Source organism: Orycteropus afer, unplaced genomic scaffold (genome assembly GCF_000298275.1).
Source record: "Orycteropus afer afer isolate SDZICR_OR568_19922 unplaced genomic scaffold, OryAfe1.0 scaffold00004, whole genome shotgun sequence".
In the NCBI taxonomy this organism is placed as follows: domain Eukaryota; kingdom Metazoa; phylum Chordata; class Mammalia; order Tubulidentata; family Orycteropodidae; genus Orycteropus; species Orycteropus afer.
Window position 1 is genome coordinate 23,542,731 of NW_006921591.1, and position 5,179 is coordinate 23,547,909.

General features: G+C 34.8%; 1 non-coding gene across 1 annotated transcript; it reads right to left on the bottom strand.

Annotated features, from left to right (window-relative positions):
* Window positions 1-522: 522 nt before the first annotated feature.
* Window positions 523-629, bottom strand: LOC122149783. Its single transcript, XR_006163326.1, has one exon. It is a non-coding gene; the product is annotated as a U6 spliceosomal RNA (small nuclear RNA).
* Window positions 630-5,179: the final 4,550 nt, after the last annotated feature.

Below are 5,179 nucleotides of genomic sequence, written 5' to 3' on the forward strand. Positions count from 1 at the left end.
CTTTCATTGAGTTCATAGATATTTATTTTTGTTATATCTTCTTGTCCAATTGATCCTTTAATCATTATATAATATCCTCCCTTGTCTTTCATGGTGGTTTTTGTCTTAAAGTCAATTTTATCAGAAATTAATATTTCCACTCCTCCTCTTTTTCAGTTGCCATTTGCTTAATATATCTTTTTCTAACCTTTGATTTTTAGTCTACTTTTTGTCTTTTTGTCAAAGTTGTCTCTTGTAGACAGCATATTGATGGGTTTTGTTTTCTTATCCAATCTGCAACTCTCCGTCTCTTGAAATGGTGTTTTTAATCCATTAACATTCAGTGTAATTATTGAGAAGTATAAATTGGTTGCTGTAATTTTGTTATGTGCTTTTTCGTGGTGTCCCTGGTTTCTTTGCTGCATACAATTTTCTGTGCTGAGCTCACTATATTTATGAATCATGTTATCATTTTCTTTGTTGCTATTGTTTTAGTATTTGCTAAATATTTGTGTTTGTCTTTGTTTTTATTGTGAGGTGAAAAAAAATATGGAGTGCTTCAAAAATTTGCATGTTATCCTTTCACAGGGGCCATGCTAATCTTCCCAGTATCATTCTATTTTTAGTATATGTGTTGTCAAAGTGAGCACCAACTCATAATTATTTTTGTATGGCTCTTTCCCATGGTACAGTAAGGAAGAAAAATTGAGAATAATATCAAGTAATACTATAGCTTTCAAATATATATCAGTTTAAATTGGTTGGGATAATGGAAAATACAGATGTGAAAAATAATTATTTTTTAAATGAACTAAACATAATTTAACTTCTTAAACTGTAGTGAAATTCCATATATTTTGTAAATACTGGTCAAAGGAATACTCAATGCATTTTTAAATTAAATATGTAATCTGAATTAAGACATTGTGTACACTACACAAGGAGCTCTGTTAGCACAGTGCCTAAAACACTTGACTGCTAACCAGAAGGCTGGTGGTTCAAACCCACCAGCTACTCCTCAGAAGGAAGGTTGGGCAATCTACTTCCATAGTGATACCACCTCAGAAACCCAAGGAGGGGTTGCTATGAGTTGGGTCCTACTCAATGGCACATAACAACAAGAACATACACTACACAAAGGAGCACTGGTCTAGCAACTGAAAGGTCAGAGGATCAAACCCCTCAGCCACTCAAAGGGGGAAAACACCTGAAGCTCTACTCTTGTAAAGGTTACAGCCTAGAAAATTCTTCTATAGGATCACTATGACTTGGAATCAGCTAGATGGCAAACAACAACAATATATATTACATGAGTAAGTCGCTACTAATCATAAAGGTTGTGAGTTCAAATCTACCAACAGTGGCTCAGAAAATCTACTGGTGATCTACTTCCAGATGTGTTGACTATCTAGGAGCTCTGATGCTGCAGTGGTAAAGCAGTCAGCTGCTAACCTAAAGGTTTGAGGTTCAAACCCACCAGACACTCTGTGGGAGAAAGATGAGGCAGTTTGCTTCTGTAAAGATTTACAACCTTGGAAACCATAAGGGACAGTTCTGCTCTGTCCTATAGGGTCACTATGAGTTGAAATCCACTCAGTGGCATTGAGGCAGTGGGTATTGGCTATCTAGTTCCAAAAGGTCACAGTCATTGAAAACCACATGGAGCACAGTTGTACTCTGACACATATAGTCATGTATGAGGCACAATCCATTGGATGGCATGTGGCTTAGTTTTTTGTTTTGTTTTTATATACTACACAAGAATGTATGTAAACTTTCTATATACCCAGAAGACTCCTCTGCTTGTGACCATTGGGTAATGAAATTAGGGAAAATGTGCATGCCACTGCCCTTCACATCCTCACATGAAGGAATGCAGCCTTGAGGAATATAGCACTGTGCGCTTTACTCACAATATATATTTTCCTCATAGCTAATGTTCATTATTCTTCTTGTCTCTGGTTTTTCTAAACCTAGTTAGGGGAGATTGTTTAGGAGTAATTTCTTATCCAAGGGCTTTTTTTTTTTTTTTTAATACTTCTTAAACAAAAGTATATTTATTCATTAAGTTGAACCACATGAGATTTCCAATGATAAACCCATTTGACTTTCAAAAATGGGAAATGCCATTGAGATTCTGACAAGTCACATGTAAGTGTCATTGCCATCTACTTACTTTATTTTCCTTTAATTTATTAGCCAAGAACAATTCTGATATTGACACATGTTAATTCTATTGTGTTTTGTCTTAAAAATAATTATAGCTGATATCATGTTTTATCTTGAAAAATAACAAGAATTATAAATTCATTCAGTTATTACTCCCTACTGAATAACATACTAAGTTACTCACATTCATTCTGCAGACATTAACCATTTTCCAACTATGCATCAAGTACAGCTATTGTTGAAGTTAGCTGCCATCAAGTCAGTCCCCAACTCATGGCTACACCATTCACAACAGAATGAAGCACTGTGTCATCCCCATGATCATTTGTGAATCAGACCATTATTATTCATAACACGTTCATTGTCAGACTTTAGGAATTAGATTACTATGCCTTTTTTCTTTATCTATCTTAATATGGAAGCTTCACTGAAACCTGTTCAGCATCCTAGCAACCTGATAACCTTTACTGATAGATTGTTCATTGAACATGAAGTTCATTGGCTAGAATTGAAATCAAACCTTTCGTAAAGAAGGAAGGACTTCTACCACTGAGTTACTAGTGCCTCCACTGCAAGACTGTAGGCACTGGTAATACCTTAATGTCCTTTCTAAAGCTTTCTTTCTAAAGTCAGTAAATAAAATACATTATCATCTACCTATCTATCAGAAGACTGGCGGTTCAAATCCACCAGCCACTCCTCGGAAGGAAGATGGGGCAATCTACTTCCATAGTGATACTGCCTCGGAAACCCAAGGAGGGGTCACTATGAGTCAGGGCCGACTCGATGGCACATAACAACAACAACAACATCTATCTATCTATCTATCTATCTATCTATCTATCTATCTATATTACACATTATATTAGAAGGCAATGAAGTAAAAAAAAATATATATGGGGAAATAAGAAGGGCTAGATTTGGGGGATATGGAGATTTGCTTGTATTATTTTATTTATTGCTCATATCAACCCTATGTAGTATCATTTTTTAATGATCCAATTGTCACAGAGAAACAAGAAATAAAATGTCCAGCCACTAAGCAGTGAAATCGCTTACTGATTCCAAAACTTTGCTTTTGATTACTATTCTATTTAGCTTTCCATTCTTATATCACCTTGATCAACTGAAACATTTATAATGGTCAGAATGCCCAAGTGTCAATGTCTTGATCAGACCTGGGTTCTGGTTTCTTGCTTATAACTTGAACAACATGCCTATTCAAATGGACCTATGTCAGTTTGTATATAGTCAAGGCCAAAACTATAGTGGCTTAAATATTTCCCCTTTTAAAGCAATAATTTTGGTAACAAGCAAACTGGAATATTCCAAATAAACATTAGAATTATACTAAAAGTCTATTTTAATCTAATGACCACATTTATAAAATAACCATATTGCATGCCCAGATAAATATTTGTTTTTATGTGTTTGAATGTTGTCAGCTTAGTGAATTAGTTTACCACTTGTTGCCTTTAAAAGACCTATTTCAAGAAACATATATTTTGAGAACCTACTAAGTGCCAGGTGTAACTGGAAAGTGCTGAACAGAAGATTTTAAAGGGAAGCTCGAGAAGACAAAGTAAAGTATTATAATGAAATGTGCAGAGACCTGTTATTAGAAAACCAAAAGGAAGATTGTGCTTGACATTCTTCAAACTAAAATAACTGAAGGAAAATTCAAATCTTGAATTTCAATATTGAAGGATTCTATGCATAAAGTATTGAATGATGAATGAAGCATCAAAAGAAATGGAAAGAAGGAAAAGAATTAGTGTACAAAAAGAACTGATCAATGTTTAATAATTTCAGGAAGTAACATATGATAAAAAACAAAACAAAACAAAACAAAAAAAACGATAATGAAGGAAGAACCCCAAGCTGCATTGAAGGAATTGGCAAAAACAGGGCTCCAGGAATTGAGGGAATACCCACTGAGCTGTTTCAACTAATGGATGCAGGACTGGAAGAAGCACTCACTCTTTTATACCAAGAAATTCAGAAAACAACTAATTGGCCCACCGACTGGAAGAGATCCTTATTTGTACCAATTTCAAAGAAAGGTGATCCAATAGGATGTGGATATTATTGAATGATATCATTAATATCACAGAAGTAAAATTTTGCTAAAGATAATTCAAAAATGGTTGCAGCAACATATTGACAGGACTTCCAGAAGTTCAAGCCAGATTCAGAAGTGGATGTGGAATAAGAGATATCATTGCTGATGTCAGATGGATCTTGGCTGAAAGCAAGAAATACCAGGAAGATGTTTCCTGTGTTTTATTGACTATGCAAAAGCATTCAATTGTGTGGATCAGAACAAATTATGAATAACATTTCAAAGAACGGTAATTCCAGAACACTTAATCATACTCATGGGTAACCCATACATAGATGAAAAGGTAGTTATTTGAACAGAACAAGGGGATCCTGCACAGTTTTAAATCAGGACAGTTGTACATGAGGATTCTATCCTTTCACCATATTTATTAAATCTGTATGCTGAACAAACAACTTTTAAAACTAGACTATGTAAAGAAGAACACAGCATCAGGATGGAGAAAGACTCATCATTAACCTGCAAGATATGCAGATGACATAATCTTCCTTGCTGAAAGTGAAGAGAATTTGAAGTACTTCCTGATGAAGATAAGACTATAGTCTTCAGAATGTATTACAACACAACATAAAGAAAACAAAAATAATCATAACTAGACCAATATACCACATCATGATAAATGCAGGAAAATTGAAATTGTCAGAGATTTCATTTTACTTGGATCCACAGTCAACACCCATAGAAGTAGCAGTTAAGAAATGAGACTATGTATTACACTGGACAAATATGCTGGCAGAAGACCTCTTTAAATTGTTTAAAAGCAAAAATCCCGGTAAGTTTTGCCTAACCCAAACCATTGTATTTTCAACAGACTCATGTGCATGTGAAAGTTACAAGTGAGAATGGCCAGGCTTCATCTCTCCTACTTTACTCATGTCAGTAGGGACTCTTTCAAAGGGAAGGATATCA